At 47.0% G+C, this 18,320-nt stretch overlaps 1 protein-coding gene across 3 annotated transcripts in view; it reads left to right on the top strand.

The window, feature by feature from the left end:
- DOCK1 (dedicator of cytokinesis 1) overlaps positions 1-18,320 on the top strand; it is a 527,932-nt gene that overhangs the window by 142,493 nt on the left and 367,119 nt on the right. The window lies entirely within an intron of this gene.

Raw genomic sequence — 18,320 nt, 5'->3', positions numbered from 1 at the left:
ATGCTGATAAATTCAGAACTACTTGACAGTACATGACACAAAAAAGCTCAGTCAAAATGATCAGCAGGGGCTTCCCTGGTGGCGCAGTGGTTGACAATCTGCCTGCTAATGCAGGGGACACAGGTTCGAGCCCTGGTCTGGGAGGATCCCACATGCCGCGGAGCAACTGGGCCCGTGAGCCACAATTACTGAGCCTGCGCGTCTGGAACCTGTGCTCCGCAACAAGAGAGGCCACGATAGTGAGAGGCCCGCGCACCGCGATGAAGAGTGGCCCCCGCTTGCCGCAACTAGAGAAAGCCCTCGCACAGAAACGAAGACCCAACACAGCCATAAATGAATAAATAAAAATTAAAAAAAAAAAAAAAAAGATCATTAGTCATAATTAAGGAAAAGCAAAGAACCAGAAAGCAGGGGTCTCCGTGTAAACCTCAGTGGGAACCTTGGAGTTCAAGGCCTAAGGCAGTCAGTGCTGATGGTCTGGGGAGGGTCTGCAGGTGTGCTTCTGTGGCTCTAGGGCAGCCCTGGTTCTCCGTGATGCACCTGAGGCCTCTGACGTCCTTTCCGTTCCTCGTGGTTCTCTTCTTGCTGCGAGGGATGGGCCTGCCTCTTGTGCCTGCTTCACCTGCGCTGGCCTATCCAGGTGGGCCTCAGCCCCGCCCACAGCCACTCAGCGCCGCCCACTGCCCCTGAGCAGGCTTCCTCCTCTTCCTCCAGGGCCCGCCCCTTCCTTCGTTCTTCCCGGGGGCCATGTCCACCTTGGGCTTGCGCCTGCTTGTTTCTGTGTGGGCACAGGACTTCTTCAGTGACTCCGACAAATTCCTCCCCGCCTTCTTGGCTGGAGTTTCGCCGCGTTTTGCAGGCTTCCACGGATGGAAGAGGGTAGGTGCCAGTAGCCTGCGTGTCCACAGTGAGGAGGGACCTGGTGCCTCTGTGGGAGCGGCCAGGTGGATTATTCTTGGGGGAAAAAATGTTGTGGTAACTTAAACATCTGTGCGGTGTTTGCCTGATGTTTATTAAATTGTTACCGAGAAAACAACTTTAAGCGCGTCTCCAGGTCTGCTTTAGATGTTGCAATCTTCATGATGTTACTGTCAGATTTAGTAGTTTAATATATATGCACTTTTAACACGTATGCAGAGGTGGTGTGGATTGGATTACTTGGCTTTATAGCTTGTTAAATGCTCATTTGGTGCCAGCTGTGGACTCGTCCTGGCCCAAGGACATGAGGAATACACAGAGGAAGGTGTAGCCTTCTATCTGCAGGAGAGGAAAGCAGGTATTTGGTCCGCAAAATAGGTAACAGATGAGGTGGTGCATTATTGCATCATTGGGCATCCAGATGGGAGACTGCAGGCCAGACAAGGACCCAGAGAAAGTGGAGGTGGCCTGAGATCACCAGATAAGGCATGGTGGGAGCAGATAGGACTGGCTCTGAACTTTAAGGGTTGGTGGGAGTAGAGATAAGCAGACATTCCAGGGAGGGGGCAGAAGGTTGGGGATGGGAGGGAGAAGGAAAAGAAGGAGAGGGTGGGATGGCGGGAACGGGTTGGTTTTGTGAGAAGACCGCATCCCAGGGGCTGGAGTGGCCAGCTGCATCAGGAGCAGGGGGGCGGGCAGCCTTGGTCTGACCTCAGGGCCTCAGAGCTGAGAAGAGGAATTGCAGTCCTGTTCTGTTAATCAGGTAGTAATCTCTGAGATTCTGAACTGACCCCGTGAGAATTGGCATATAGGTGTGGTTTTTGATCTAAAATTACATTTTTAGAAAAGGACAGGATCTCCCAAGGAAGTAAAAAATGGACTTTCCCCCCAGGGGTCTCTCAGTATGAAAATTACATGAGTTCCTAGAAATTTTATCTTAGAGAATTCTTTGTTAGTTCTTTTATTTTTGTCACGGATACCTTTTTTCATTTGTATTTTTAAGTAAAACATGTTTTTAGTGGAGAAAAAAGTTTTCCTGGAATCTTGCAAGTCCCCTCTCAGAGTTTTGTGGCTGTCATTGGGAGCTCTCCCAGGGATGGTGACCTTCCATCCAGGGAAGCCGCTGGGGGTATGGGGGAGTGGCCCTTGTCCCTCCTTCCTAGAGCTTCGCTCAGCTGGAGAGGTGATGTCTTGCGTATGTGGAATGTATTTGTAGAAAATCATGACCATTTTCCAAGTGTGTCAGTCATATTTGCTAGAGGATGTGACGTGTCCTGTGTCATTATCTGACGTGAAGGTGGCTCTGGGCCCCGCCTTCTGTGCTTCATGGCTCTCCTTCACGTCTGGGACCCTTGCAGCTTTTCAGGCTGCCCTGTGGGCTTTTCGGTCACCTAGTGTGCCAGCAACTTCCACGCCAGCAAGCCTTTTCCTCTGTGGGGCGGAAAGAACACTGCATTAGGGGCTGGGAGGCACTATCTCACCCAGAAAACGGGCGGAAGCTGTGTTATTGGGGCAGGAAGATTTAGATTATTTCTCATGTATTCCAACTGCATCCATTTTCTGTGTGTGAGCGTTTACATAAAATAGCTCCTTTACCCTTTTATTTTCAACCTTTCTTTGTTCTTATATTTAAGGACAGCTACTGGTATTGTTTTTCCTCAGTCTGAAACCTTTGTCGTTTATTTGGAGTATTTAATCTACTGATTTTTTTTTGTTTGGTTTTGTTTACAATACCTATATCAAAAAACTGAATTTTAAATTGAGGTATAATTCATATACATTGAAATGCACAAATGTGATGTGTCCAGCTTACTCTGTTTTGAGAAATGATTGCGTCATGTAACTCACACCTCCATCAAAATAAAGAGCATTCCATCACCAGTTTTGTACATTGGGTGTATTGACTGGTGGTATTGGGTGCATTGCTTCTCTTTTCTTCTCTGGAATCTGAGCCTCTCAATCCCAGTTGCCTCAGCAGCTCTGGTTCCTTCAGAATGAAACTTTTTACTCCACTGAGTTTTCTTGTTCCCATCAGTAAAATAAAGGAAATGGTTTAGACTGTGTTCTGAGGTTGCCCCTGCATTTACACACTGTGATCCTCTCTCTAGAAACGGTCACCTCTTTAAAATAAACACCTCTTTAAAGTAAACAATGAACATCAAAGAAAACTTCGCACAGGCTGAAAAGGTCAAAATGCCATCATTGGCTTGCATTGGGAAATAATTTCTTTGAAGTGTGTACAGAGATGGAATGTTTAAAAAGAAGCCGGTTGAGTGTGTAATGCAGTAGTCAGTCCTTTAGAAGTGCTTCATCTTTATATTTTAAACAAATCGTAACTCCCCAAATTAGTATGCCAGTTGTGTGATATTTAAAATCTTTTGCCAACTCTTTTTTTTTTTGACCCTATGTTAAATTCAGCGGCGCACAGTCTCGTTCACACCCCACTTATGCGTGATTTGGGGTAATTAACGTAGTGCCTGGGCAGCCGTTCACGTCTTCCAGCTAGGAAAATGGAGCTTTGCCAGACGAATCCATACTGTGAGCAGGTTTGAGTCATTGATGGCGTGCTTATACCTCCTCAGAGAGTAGAATCTTTTTACAATCCTTTTTTTTTTTTTTTTTAATTTATTTATTTTTATTTATTTTTATTTTTGGCTGCATTGGGTCTTCGTTGCTGCATCCGGGTTTTCTCTAGTTGCGGCAGGCGGGGGCTACTCTTCATTGCAGTGCTCGGGCTTCTCATTGCGGTGGCTTCTCTTGTTGCGGAGCACCTGCTCTAGGCGCGCGGACTTCAGTAGTTGTGGCTCGCGGGCTCAGTAGTTGTGGCTCACGGGCTCAGTAGTTGTGACTCGCGGGCTCTAGAGCACAGGCTCAGTAGTTGTGGCCCACGGGCTTAGTTGCTCCACAGCATGTAGGATCTTCCTGGACCAGAGCTCGAACCCGCGTCCACTGCAATGGCAGGTGGATTCTCAACCACTGTGCCACCAGGGAAGCCCAAGAGAGTAGCATCTTTTTAGGTACCGCGTTATGCATCAGTCCTCCTCAACTCTTCTTTCCACCAGATTTCTACCAGGGAGCTTAGGAGGGATGAATTCCAGGTCCCCCTCCAGCTCTGAAATTCCGAGTTCTTGCCAATATCATGCTGACCTGGGCTGTTAATTTCCTTTGAAAACTTGAAAGTAATAGCATTTCGTTTTTTGAAAAGTTATCCTTCTTACCTCAGACTTTTTACTAATCTCTGTGCCCCCTGCTTCCCACCCTCACCCCCACTGCCCTCCAGTCCAGGGTTTGATTGATATTTGCTTTTGTATTATAAGTGCTAGTTAATGTCTAACCATCCTGAGGTTTTCTTCCCTGCAGTTCCCTTCCACTGGATGTGGAAAATCGCATCATCTGGCGTGCTGGGGGTTGGGTGGCCACGGTCCTCCGGGTTTTCTAGACCCGCTGGCTCATGCATCTCACAGAGTTGAACATGCATATCCTTGTTGGAAGGAGCCCTGAGTAGATTCTGTATCACAGTTCACACTGAGTCTGTGTCTACCAACCTGTCTTCAATGCTAGGCTATTACAGATTGGTTTTATTTATTCTGTGTTTGAATTTGGACTTTCCTACCCAATAATTTAATATTTTAAAAATGACATCTTTGGTCTCTTATTTGTCATGAGTGAGGATACAGTTAGCCAGCCTGCAATTTGCCGCTCTCCTCTCTCGCCCTCCCAGCATCTACTCATTAGCTCATAATTGTTTTCATAACCTTCTCGGAGTCTGGTGTGATCTCACTCTCAACCCTTTGTGAGCCCCCACAAGGTAGTTAAGTGGGATTTTGCTCTCTCTATGAATTGTACATGTCATCTCTATTTGAAATGTTCCTGAACCCATGATCCTATATTTTCGCAAAATAAATACTACTTGCAGAGAATTTAAAACCCATCCATTTATATTTCCTTTTATTAGGAGATATAATGATCTTATGAAGCGTGTAACTATCAACTGATGTTCACCTTCTTGGAAGAAGTGGCTGCTGGCATTTCTGCAGTCTGTATATGTGACAGTTCCTGCTCACTGATTTGCACTTGTGCAGACCCTATTCCTGCCTTGGGCAGTTCATGGCCTTTCACACTGCTTCTGTGGCCCCAGGTGTGAGAAACGATGTGTCCCCTGGACGCTCTCCCTACAACAGACCAGACCCAAGGGTCAGCATGGTTCTTGCCTTTCCTGCCTTCACTCTTCTTTCGTCTGCTTCCGTCTCTTTTCTGATGCTCTCTGTGCTGTTCCATGGTCGCTACCTCTCCAGGGAGAGCAACTCCAATAGCCATGAATTTCCTGGCCTGAGTCTAAGGCTGGAAGGAAATCCCTGTGTCCTGGCTCAGAATTTCAGGCCATCTCTGCGGTTCTCCTGCCCTGCCCTGGACAAGCAGAATCGTGGCCCCTTGCGAGTTCTTTTTATTTTATTTTATTAAAAAAAATTTTTTATAAGTTTATTTATTTATTTATGGCTGCACTGGGTCTTCGTTGCTGCGGGCTTTCTCTAGTTGCAGCGACTGGGAGCTACTCTTCAATGTGGTGCGCGGGCTTCTCATTGTGGTGTCTTCTCTTTGTTGCAGGACACAGGGTCTAGGTGCATGGGCTTCAGTAGTTGTGGCACATGGGCTCAGTATTTGTGGCTCGCGGGCTCTAGAGCGCAGGCTTAGCAGTTGTGGCGCATGGGCTTAGTTGCTCCACAGCATGTGGGATCTTCCCGGACCAGGGCTCTAACCTGTGTCCCCTGCATTGGCAGGCGGATTCTTAACCACTGCACCACCAGGGAAGTCCTGAGAGTTCTTTTTAAAATCACTTTTATTGAGGTATAATTTACGTCTTACAAATGCAATCCTTCCGAGTGTATGGCTCGAAGAGTTCTGAAAATGTACCCACCGTCTCATCCTGTTACAATCCAGAGATAGAGTATTTCATCACCTCTGTGAGCTTCTTTTGCCAGCCCCTCGACGCTTATACGTATGCTGGTTCTTCACAGGAGAGCAGTTGCACCCAAAGACGGAGAAAAAGAGCCCTGATCTCTTTTCCTTTGGCTTCTACTGTGATTTTTCTCTAAGCTACAGTTTTTTTCTGTTTTAATTCCTCTTTTCCCTTTGTCACCGTGAGAGGCTGCTGACACCTCAGGCCAGTGAAGGTTAATTGTAGTAACGAGGAGAAGTTTCCCCACCAGGTGTCATTTCCTCACCCTGGACACAAGAGTCTTCTTTCTCCCGGTCATTTTTTGCTTCTTCAGCATGTGGAAATGTTAAGTCATGCCCAGTCCGTCTAGGCCCGGGGAGTTGGTGTCTGCCCAGGTCTGGTGTGCAGTGGATGGGGCAGATAGAGGCTTAAGTGGGAGAATAAAAGGTGACAGCGGCTGTGTGGAAGGAGCCGGAACGTGCCCTGGGCATCTGTCCCCCCACCCCCTGCAGTCCGCTCCTTGTCAGCCTTACTCCTCCCTGCTCCCTCTCGTCTAGTGGCCCCAAACAGGACTGCTCACTTCCTGGCCGTGCTGTGCTTTTGCCTGTCTCTGAGTCTTTGCATGCGGAGATCTCTCTCCCTGGGATGCAGGCGCCCCTCATCTCTCCCCCGGGACCTGCCAGTCAGCTTCTGAAACCCAGTGCTGAAGCTGCTGGTACCAGTTTGTCCTGGCCTCCTGTGCTTCGAGCAGGTGCCTCCCAGCGTCCTCTGCAGGACTCCACATTTTTATTAAATGACAGCAAGCAGGTGTGTTGGCGATCGTCGCTCGCACATCCTGCTTCTCCCACAGATCAAGACGCTCTTCCGTTGAGCACTTGGCCTGGCACCTTACAAACACATGAACTGGAGATTAGAAAATTACTCTGAAAACACACCTGCTGTTGGCATCCAAGGAGCTGTAGAACACCTGTCGCCGTTGCTTTCCAGGACACCTCCAGGTGGGCTGAACACCCCTGGTCCCGCGGCGGTACCTCCTTGTCGCGTGGCTGGGGAGTGTGCCCTGTGCCTGCATCTCACCTCTTGCTGTCTCCTTTGGTGTCGATTCCCCACCTGACTGCTTTCATTTGAGAGACCCTTTGGCTATTACCGTAGGAGCTGATCATACGATTAACACGCTAACTGAACTTCATAGTGAGGAAGTATGCTTCCTGTTGATAGGTAATAAAACAGAGTAGAGTAATTTGAATTCGTTATAATGGATGTGATTATAAATGATTTCCCTATTTACTCATATAAAAGGCTAAATGGAAGATGATTAGTGCGTCCTCTTTTCTGTTTTTCCTAAGGTGATTTCTTAATCTTCCAAACAAATTCCTCTGATACACAGAAGAAAAAGAATAAAGCCCATTAATAGTTGCTTAAAATCTTTAAGAAGCTGTTTAAAGCTTGAGAACTGAGTTATTTATCTGTCTCTTTATTATGTTGTGACACAGGAGAGAAAATAAATTATAGACATCCATTCTGCTGTGCTTTGTTAACCTGGGGACAAAGTTCCTAGATGTTTTACTGATCACAGTATCAGGTTTCTGACGCTTGTCATAAGCAGAATCATAAGTTTTTAGACATAAAAAATATTTTCCCTCTTTTGCTGTATTGCCACCAAAATATTAGTATTCTTAATGAATCTAAATCTTTCCAAATCCCTTTACAGTCCATCCCTCCATAGCTGCAGGAGATTGGTTCCAGGATCCCCCCTTGGATATCAAAATCCATGGATGCTGAAGTTCCTTATGTAAAATGGGGTAGTATTTACATATAACCCAGGCACATCCTCCTGTATACTTTAAATCATCTTTAGATTACTTATAATACCTAATACAATGCTATGTAAATAGTAGTAAGTACAAAGTAAATGCTATGTACATAGTTGTAAATACAATGTAAATGCGGTGTAAATATTCGCCAGAGTGCTGCAAATTCAAGTTTTGCTTTTTGGAACTGTTGGGATTTTTTTGGGGGGGTGCGGGGCGTATTTTCAGTCTGAGGTTGGTTGAATCTGCGGAGGAGGAACCTGCGGATATAGGGGGCTGACTGTACTTAATATTGTCCTGTTGTTTGATGACTAAATAATGCTATTGTTTTAACCTCCTTTATCCTCTTCATCCTTAAATTCTTCACCCAGTGATCTCCCATATTGTGGGTGTTTCATCACTTATAACTAATAAATTCTTCATTGGTGAGTGATTGTTATACATTGCGATTAGGAAGATAACGTATAAAGCCATTTTGAGCTAACTTTGTATGTTCTCTGCTACAGCACTTGGGTTTGGGAGGCATCTGGTGACCTCCTTATAATCACCGATCTCCTCGTTTATTTTTGTCACGCACACTTCTGGTTCAAAGCCCCTCTCTCACCAGCATGTCGGAACATTAAATCTAATCATAGTGTCGAAGACCCTCTCCCTAGAGGGGCCGGCGAGCATAGCGAGGTCGGGGCTTTCCTCGCCGTGTGCAGCAGCTTCTCTTTGGGAACCTAAACGAAAACATACAGACGCTGCTACTAATCCTGTGGTTGCAGTATTCTGTTCAACACAGCAGGACAGTCTTCCTGGGATGGGGATGCAGAGAGACCACTTGTTGTTTCCTGTGTCATATGTCAGTGAGAACAAAACACAAATTACTATCTCAACAGAATATTAGTTTGCCCTGTCTTTCAATGAGTTTCCATGAGGATTTCCTTGTTCAAGGGACAGAACTCAAACATTACAGTAGATTCTCTGCAAAGTACATCCGCCCCCAGGCTGCTCCCTGGTGCCCCCTGCCGTACCCACCAGGGGGACACAGAATTTTGCAAAAGTGAGGAAGAGGGTAGGGGGTGGCTTCTGCAAAAGATGGTTGACCGGAGGAGGCCTTTGACCTCATGAAGACATGATGAGGTGGGAGCCTGGGACAGCTACCAGGGCATTGAGACTGTCTTACCCCAAGTGGGATGGAAACCAGGAGTTCTCTGCCTTTTGATTCCTGGCTTGTTCATCATTCTCTGATCCCATCTCTGCATTTTAGCCCATTGTCTACCCCAACCCTGGTTCTTGACCCATCCCATCAGCCTCTGGCCTCTGCGGTGTGGAGCAGCCTTGGGCCTGGAATTTGGGGAGGACTTGGTAGAAGAGAGGGAGGTTAAGAATCCTTCTTACCCTTGACCTTCTTTATTGCGTGGGCTTCCTGGGTGGTTTTGCACAGTTAGCGGGATTTTGATGGGCAGCTAACAAGAAATTGCCACCGACGAAAAAGTTGCAATCGCCAGCTATTTTTGAGCCCCTGTATATGTGCCAGGCAATATTCTAGGCATGGAGATCTGTCAGTGGTCTAGGACTTGGGGAGGGGGGTGTATGCAAAGCCGGCATTACATTCTAACCAGGGGAAAGAGATGGCAGAGAATGGAGTCATCTGTCACTTAGTGATAAACAACAATAAAAATCAACTGCTGTTTATTATCACTGTCATTTTATTTAAGACAGGCCCTCCTAACCTTCCTAAAGAAGAAGGGCACCAATCTCGTAATAGGACACACGTCTAAATTTTAAAAAATTTCGGCCGTAATAAAACTATTTCTTTGTGTCCGTGTTTCTTATTTTCTCACAGTCCAGTGGGGGGACGGTGGTGGGTCACCCTAGGTTGCCCACAGGTACTTAAGAGTTCTGACTTCAGAACTCTTTGAACCAAAGGCCTTCTTTCTGTTCCCCAGGTCTCACCTCTGGATCCCATGCCCCTCCTTTTTCTTTTTTAAAGCATTTTGGTGATGTTATTCATACGTGTATTCGTGTAACAAACGTTTGCCAGCGCTAACTCAAGGCCAGATACTATGGAAGGTGCTGGAGATGCAGAAAGATAAGAGGGTCTCAGCTCTTGGGGAGGTCCTGAGTGAGTGATGGGGTGCGAGAGGACCCCAGTGAGAGGGACCAGGGCCCCCTCAGTCCTGGGACGTGTGGGAGTTGTAGGAAATTGCTGTGAAGTCCTACAAATCAGATCTGGAGAAGCGCCCACATGCAGGAGGAGGAACCCGGCTTGCTCTTCTCAGTATCATGGCCTAGGTCTGTGCACCCCACAATTGCCTCCCAGTTCTCAAAGCTAAGTAACATTCTCTCTGGTCTTAGAACATCTTTCTCATTATTTTTTTTAAAAAATACTAAAACAGATTAGCCTGAAACCTTGATGCTAGTTTGCCATGATTTTACAGGTTACCTGGTAGAATGGATAAAAGGGGAGCAAAGAAATTTAACACATTTTGTGATTTCCTGCTAGCATGAACTCAAGTGTTGTCATTATAATAAGCCTTTTAAAGGTCATTTATAAAATAGAATAATTGGTTACATTGTGGAGATCATGAAAGATCATGAATATGTATAACTTAGATATCAAAGGTGCAAGTAAAAAGTTCATATAGAATAGTTTTGAGAAATCTGAGAGTGGACAAAAATATTTCTAAATTAATATCCATATACTAAGATGCTACATAGTTAAATTAATGAAGTATAAATATTACAACTAGACACTTGGCTTTTCCCTATATCCATAAAAGTATATATATTTGAAGTGGCCAAAATGTGAAAATCTCTCATTGGAAAAATGAGGGACTGTCTTATATCCAGGGTCAGCTGATTCATAGGAAGTTCCATACAGCTGGGTAGGTGGGAGTGGATATAGCAAGAGATGTTCACGGTGGGCTCCAGAAGGCTCCAGAATGTGAAGGAACATGGTCAGGTTTGGATGGAAGGAAATCCACTCTGCAGCTTGTCCTTAGAGCACTGGCGATTAAACAGAGCCTTTGTTCATGTAATGCGTGTATTAGATTCACACGATGCTTGCCAAAGTAGTAAGAGTTTTCAGAGGATGGGCTTGTCATTTTCCAAGCAGCACACGAAACACCTTCTCGAGCGGATGCCGAGAAGCTCTGCGATGTTTAGAGCGTCAAATCAGATGGATCACTGCTTTATAACATTCGTCCTGGTTGACCAAGTCCCAGAAGTTCATGCTGGGATTCAGTTCGTGATGCTCATGGGGCTGGGGGAAGGGAGAGGGCTGCTCTGTGGACCCATCTTGGGGAGAATATTGAGTGGGGTTGGTCCCAGGGGCTGTTAAGGATGGATCACGGTTCGGGGGGGTGGGGGTCCCTGAGAAATCATGAGTGCTCACTCTTCCAGAAGCCAATGAAGGGTTAACCGGGGTAGGCTTGGGGGGCTTATTGAATGTGAGGGCAGTGAAGGAACATTAGTTTGCAGACATCATTCCCAAGAAACATTGCCCCTCCCCTCCTCTTTCTCAAGGGTTCTGCGGGGTTTGGGATTGCAGCCAAGCCTTTGTGAGATTACTCCGATGAAATGTAAGTGGCACTGGAGAGCTAAAAATTTGCATCATTTAGGGCCATCTGTGTTAAGTAGAACCAGAATAATTTTGGTAGTCATTGGTCATTAAAAGAGATAAATGACTTTTGTTTACAAATACAAATCTTAGACATTAACGGGGAGTCTCATCCTGAACTTTCTTCTTCACAGCTTTATTTTTATAAATTCTTGTGTTTGTCAAATTCTAGACCTTCCAAGATCGAGAGCGGAATTATTTCATTTTCTCTGATAATCATGTCATTTCATTTTCCAATAAATGTAATTATTTTCCTGCAGTTGCTTTTGTATTTAATTGCAGCGTTTTCTCTAGTTCACTCTAAATCATCATTTACAAATGCCAAGTGAAAGCTAGCAGGTTTTCTGTTTTGATGGTGGCAATTGTGAGTGTAATTGTAAAATTCATTCCAAATTTTATTTAACTTGATAACCAGTTGGCTGCCATCAAGTGCCTCAGATTTTTTTTTTTTTTTTTTAAATTATGTGTTCAGACACACTGTGGAGTCTTCAAATAACAAACCTTTTATAAATTGGAAGTTGGGGCTTTTGTCCTTTTCACTTACTATTGCATTGTTTACTGTCATTTTCTCTGACATTTTTTCTATCCTTCAGTCAATTTTGGAAGCCAGTGCTGTCTTCTTCTGGAGCAAAATACCATTTTTTTCCAGGTTGCAAACAGGGACGTTCCTCCCATGTCTGCGTTAAAAATACCCTTCAGAAATCATTAAAAGCTATTAACTTGACTACTGTTTATTTTTGCAGTAGAAGCCTCAACATTGTTTTTTGATTTTGCCCTGGTTTTATGTCTTTCTGTGAACTCTTGTTTTGGTTCAAATTAATCTATCACTCCTGTTATTGCATCTGGAAGTAACAATGATTATGGTGCTTGCAGTTTATTTGAACTGTATCGAGGAAAGAAAACACGAGAGGTCCGTCTTATTTCTCTTAGCATTACCTGGAAAAATGGATTTGAAGCCAGGTTCTGGGGAAGTCACTTTAAATGAATTTATGTTGCCTTTTCCCTGACTCTCATGTTTAATTGCATCCACTTCGGAGGCCTTCAGGCCTGAAAGGGACTGAGGATCGCACGTCTGCTGAACGGTCAAAGACGGCACCTTCCTCAGGGGTCGAAGCTATTAAAAAAGGAAAACCCTGTACTTGGAAGGTTTCTTCTAGAGGGTTCAACAGCTTTGCTGAGTATCCTCTTTGGAATTTCAACACATCTCTGCTAATCAGTGCATTTTGGTTTAACGAGTGAGTAAATGGCTAAGTCATGTGGAGCAGGGTTTCTTGCCTTTGTAAATTGGCTGAGCATTTGTGGTTTTCCCCCTTTTATTAATTTAGTGTGTGATTACTGAGCACCATTCTCTCCTGTTCCACAGTTCTTTCTTGAGTGTCTTGTCAGGGCGGGGCAGAGGTTGGGAGATCCAGCAGAACTAGGCAAGGCCCTTCCCCTCCAGGTGTGCTTGGTCCAGCGGGTCTAGGCGAGCTCAGGCAGGGCTCTGATGGAGATGTGCGTGGGAGGTGTGTCAGTCTGGCATCCACTAGAAAACAGAATTAGTAGGGTATATGTTTATTGATTGCAAGGAATTGGCTTACGTGATCGTGGGGTTGCCTAGGCAAGTCTGAAGTCTATAGGGCGGGCTGGAAACTCTGGGGAACCCCAGTTCTGTTCTTAACATCTTTCAACTGATTGGATCAGGCTCACCCAGCTTGTCCAGGATGGTCTCCTTTACCTAAAGTCACCTGATTGGAGTTCCTAATCACATCTGCAAATTTCCTTCACGGGACAGCTAGGCTAATGTTTGATTGAACAGCTGGCTGCTATAGCCTGGCCGGGTTGATAGAAAATGGTGGCATTCACAGCAGGTTATGGTCAAGTTCGCCCTGGTCTTAGTCTTGGGTTGTGTCTGTCTGTGTATCTGAGGAAGGGATGAATGGATGGCCAGTGCCCGGGCATCTCGGCTGCCTGGTCAAGGGCTCAGTGAATGGGTTAGAGAGCAGAGGTGGCAGAGGCAAAGGGGAGGATGCAGGACCACCTGGCTTTCTCAGGAATCTGGAAAGAGGTAAAGGTGGCTGGAGCCTAGCTTTGGGGGATGGAAAAGTCAGTGGGGAGTGGCCAGGCTATGGCTGTCTTGTGTGTTAGGGAAAGAAGCTGGGACTTGGGCCTCTTGGGGCTCCAGATCTCTGGAGGTGCTCAGCAAGGAAGATGCTGAGCCAGTCCGGCACACTGGGTGGATATCTCTGCGGTGGTTGAAGCCGTATCCACAGGGAGCACTGCAGACTCTGCGGGGCTCTGGAGGACGTGGAGCACCCGCTCCCTGCTCTCCCGTGGAAAGCACCCACCTCCCCACCTCGGCATCCTTGAGGAGTGGTGCGGGGCCGTGGTGACCCGTCCCAGTGGAGGAAGCACCGAGCAAAGCGGGTGGAGATGGCGGAGCGGGGAGGGAGAAGGACCTTCCAGCTGGAAAGCGGGTGGAGATGGCGGAGGGGGGAGGACGCTGCAGCCGGAAATCGTGCTCACGTGTTGGGAGGCGGCCTGGGCACAAGAGGACGTGGGCTTTGGACACAGCCAGTCCCAGCTCGTGGGGACTCATGGAGGGCAGAGGAGGACCGGTGAACAGACCCGGTGGGCGGAGCGGCGCTTGGGGGAGGCCCTGTGCGCACAGACGCCGTCTTTCCTGGTCACCCTCTCGTTCTGCACAGAGCACCCCGTGTGCCTGCTCCGTGTGCTGTTACAGAACCAGAGCCGTTTCTTTAACTCCTCGCCTCCGGGTGACTTGACCTGCTGCTCGTGCGTGGGGATGGCGTCGCTCCCTTGAACCTTAGCTTGCCGGCAGCATGTTCTGGGCTTCGTTCTCTCTCTTCTCCAGCAGCCACTGGGAGCTAGACAAAACACCCCACATAATCATCTCTTACAGTTCTTTCCAGAAACGTGCCTTGACCTTTCCTGTGTGCCAGGTGCTGGTCTCTGGCCTCAGGACGCTGACCGTCTGGCATCTCCTAACTCGTGGGCTCTAATCCCTGGCGCTAGTGCCCCAGGGACCTGCAGAGGAGCAGCTGTCTGCGGCCAGGGCGGCAGGAGTCGTCAGCCTGTGGTCCTGATGGGAGCTCGTGCCTCGTGGCTGGAGGTGGGAAGGTTTGCAGAAGGTACTTTTGAGAGAACACATTTGTTGGGAGACTTTGAACTTTTCCCGCTTGGGGTTGCCTTTCCTTCAAAAGAGCCTTTGTCAGTGCTCTGTGTTGAAGAACGTAAAACAATGAGAATGCCATTAGGTAGAAGAAAAAAGTCTTTTTTATTAATAAACAAATACGTTTGCACAAAGGAGGGAGAAGAGGGGAACAATACGTTATGGGCTGAATTGTGTCCCCAGCAAATTTAAGCTCTATTCTGAGTACCTCCGAGTGTGACTGTACTTTGGAGACAAAGCTTTTAAGGAGGTAATTAAGGGACAGCGAGGCCCCTTAGGGTGGGCCCTGTTCCAGTCTGTCCTTATGAGAAGAGGAAGTTACGACACGGACACATAGGAAAGAGGAGAGACACAGGGAGGACCCGGATGGACCCGGGGAGAAGGAGGTCCTCTGCAAGCCAAGGAGGAGCCCACCCAGGTGACCCCTCGATCTGGGGCTTCTAGGAGCCACCTTATCCGTGGGCGTTACGACACCCCTTGCTGACTCACACAGCCTGTAACAGCAAATCCCAGTGAGTTGCCTAAACTTGGGTTTGACTTCCTAGCCCCCTCCTCCCCATCACCCTGCCGCCCAGGGGAGGGGGTCTTGCCAAGGCAGCCAGCGGGTGATCCAGGCCCATGCGCTTGGCCTCCCCGGTGACTCAGCCCTGCTGGGGTTTCCTTTGTCCTCCCCGGTCCGCCTATTTTGGTCCCTCTGTGACCTTCTCCAGCCCCTGTCTGTTCCTTCTGTGTCCACGGAGCCCTGACCTGGGGCCCCTTCCCTTCTTAGCGTCTGCATTCCTGGAGCAGGCCCACCTGCTCCATTCAGAGAGAAGGACAGATGGACAGACGGTGCCCGCCGCCTTCCCCCGCCTCGCTGGCGGGTCACAGCCTGCCCACCTCATTTTCTGCTTTCACACCCTCTGTGCACCCACTTTATTTCCTTCCACTCCTTTGGTCTCATCTCAGTCCCCCTGTGACATCCTGCTTCCCCCTCTGGGGGACCTCAGGATAACTGAGGATTCAGGTCCCCGCATCTAAGATTCTAGGAGAGAAAACCCCAGCCAGGGGAGCGGGCTTCCCGAGTCCTGGCACCAGGCCAGGGCTGCCGAGGGGATGAGGGGCACGTGGGGCAGCAGAGCGCCTGACACTCGGGTCTCCAGGAGAGACGTTGCCCCGAGCTGGTGTCTGGTACGGCGATAATTAGTCTTCCCAACCAGCGTTTCCTATGGAGGAGCAGAGACTGACCCGCGGAAATATTTTTAATTACCTAACCCCAAGCTTTTCTTTATTTCGGCAACATTTATAAAAATTCCCCGTTCCACGTCTCTGAGTACCTTTTTACAAAGTTATTAATTTGGATATTCATGGTTTGAATCCTCTGACCTACATGGTAAATGCTGAGACACAGCCATAGAAAAGTGGGAAAGGGGGGGGTCTTAGGGGTGGCATTTCGGGGCAGTGATTGGTGTTGGGGGCATTGGGGTGGCTCTCCTTTCTGGTTTCCTTGGATTTCTACTTTGGTGGATTGTCTTACATTTTGCTTAATTAAAGCATTGATTGTGGCTAGCTTCAGGCGAGACGTAGCTTTCCCAGTGAACCATGCGGTGACATTGGAATCATTATTATGATGACTAATTTCATGTCTCATTTTAGAGGAAGTTTGAGGCACTGTGCTGTTTCCAAGGTGTTGGTCTGTCTCTGCTGGAAACCATCCTGAGGGTCAGTCCTGTGTGTCACAGCTCGAGTGACAGAGAGTGACTCTGAAGGACTAAATAAAGAGCAATCTTGTGGGTGTCATTTATAGTCGGGGGGACAGCACATTCTTTTTTTTTAAATTAATTTTTTGGTGGTGAAATGTACATGCGTAAAATCTACCATGTTAGCCATTTTAAAGCAACCACTTAGTACAATCCCAGTGTTGTGAAACCATCACCACTACCTAGTTCGAAAACATTTTCACCGCCCCAGAAGGAAACCCTGTTCCCATGGTGACTCCCTGTTACTCCCTCCCTCTGCCCCTGGTAACCACTAATCTGTTTTCTGTCTCTATGAATGTGCCTATTTTGGATATATCATGTAAATAACAGAATGAAATATGTGGCCTCTTGTGTCTGGCTTCTTTTACTTAGCATATTTTCAAGGTTCATCCATGTTGTAGCCTGTGTCAGTACTTCTTTCCGTTTTATGGCAGAATCAAATTCTATTGTATGGATAGACCACATTTTGTGTATCCATTCATCAGTTGATGGACATTTGAGTTGTTTTCACTTTTTTGACTATTGTGAATCATGCTACTCTGAACATTCTTGTACAAGGTTTTCTTTAAAGACCTGTTTTTGTTCTTTGGGAATAGACCTAAGAGTGGAACTTCTGGGTGGTATGGTGAATCTCTTTAATGTATTGTATCGTATGAACTCCTGGATTACACATGAAAGTCGATATGGAAAAGTCCCCCCTCCTTTATTATATTAAACCTTTCTCTGTAGGGCAAATGCAGGGCTATATTTTATGTTTTCAAATATCTAGGATCTTCACTGAGATTCAAGACCCAAAGGATTCAAGTTCATGCAGTGTTTTTCCCTGAGCAGGAGACGGGGCATCCAGAAAGAAGAGAAGGAGGAGACGTAAGGTCAGAGTCCTGGGACAGCAAATCAATCTCGAGAATTTAGAAATCACGACAGATATATTTTTCCAGGAGTACATCCTGTCAAAACCCACCATTCCTAATCAAAGACAGCAACATCAGTATTATTTACAACCTCCTAAATCTTAGAACCTATGACACGGAAGAGCCTCAGGGCCAAGAAGACTCAAATCCTGTCCTCAAGGAAATAATTGAGCACTGACCGCGCATCAGACATCTTCCCTGCAGGTTCCCATTTAATTCTCATGAGATTCGTCCTCTGGGAGAATCCAAGAGAAATCAATACCAACCTACCCCAGGGTTCAGGGACCAACTTTGGGATAAAAGGCGCACACTGAGGAATGCTGCTGTGGGGTGTCTCCTGGATCTGCACCTGCCCTGTTTAAATGTAAATCCTTTCGAATTAAATAAAGCTGGGATTTCTCCTCCTCTGTCAGCCTAGGCATATTTCAAGTGCTCCATAGACACATGTACCTAGTGGCTATTACATTGGACAGAGCAACTGTAGGATATCTCGCATCACTGCAGGAAGTTCTCCTGGACAGGGCTGGCAAGACAACACTGGAGTGACCACAGCAGTAATGTTGATGTGCTGGAGAGGAGGGTGTGGGAGGAGGTGTCAGGATTTGAACCTGGAAGGGTGGAACTCTAGTCCCAGCTCTGTCATCCCTGACCAAGGCATATCCCCACCCCCAGGGGACTTGGACATGCTGCTCTTAGTGTCACTGAAAGCGAGTGGTCTCAGACCCTTGCCTGTGCACGGGTGTTTATTACTTCTCCCTAGTGAGAACAGCACAAGCGTTGACAGTAAATGCTTAGGAACTTATACAGTAATTTGACACAGCTATGTCACCCAAGTGGCATTTCCAGTTACTAGAAAATCATTTTAATTTTATTTTACAAAGCTATTGGTTGGAAACAGACTGAAAATAAAAGTAAACTTTCGTCTTTCACTACAGGTAGTGGGAGAAGCGTTTCCTTTTGGTCTTGGGATGGGAAGTGCGTTAGTTTCCCAGGGCTGCTTTGAGAAATGAACGCAATCTGGATGGCTTAAAGCAACAGAAATCTGTTCTCTCGTGGTTCTGGAGGTGTCTGCAGGGCCATGTTCTCTCTGAAGACTCTAGGGGAGCATCTGTCTCTCTTTCTTTGTCTCCTCCAGCTTGTGGTGCCTGCTGGCAATCCTTGGCTTTCCTTGGCTTGCGTGTCCATTTTCCACCCAGCCTCTGCCTTTTCCCCTGCCTGTGCCCCTG

Source organism: Balaenoptera ricei, chromosome 16 (assembly GCF_028023285.1).
Source record: "Balaenoptera ricei isolate mBalRic1 chromosome 16, mBalRic1.hap2, whole genome shotgun sequence".
NCBI classification, from domain to species: domain Eukaryota; kingdom Metazoa; phylum Chordata; class Mammalia; order Artiodactyla; family Balaenopteridae; genus Balaenoptera; species Balaenoptera ricei.
The sequence above is the reverse complement of the archived record's forward strand: the minus strand, read 5'-3'. Positions and strand labels throughout refer to the sequence as shown.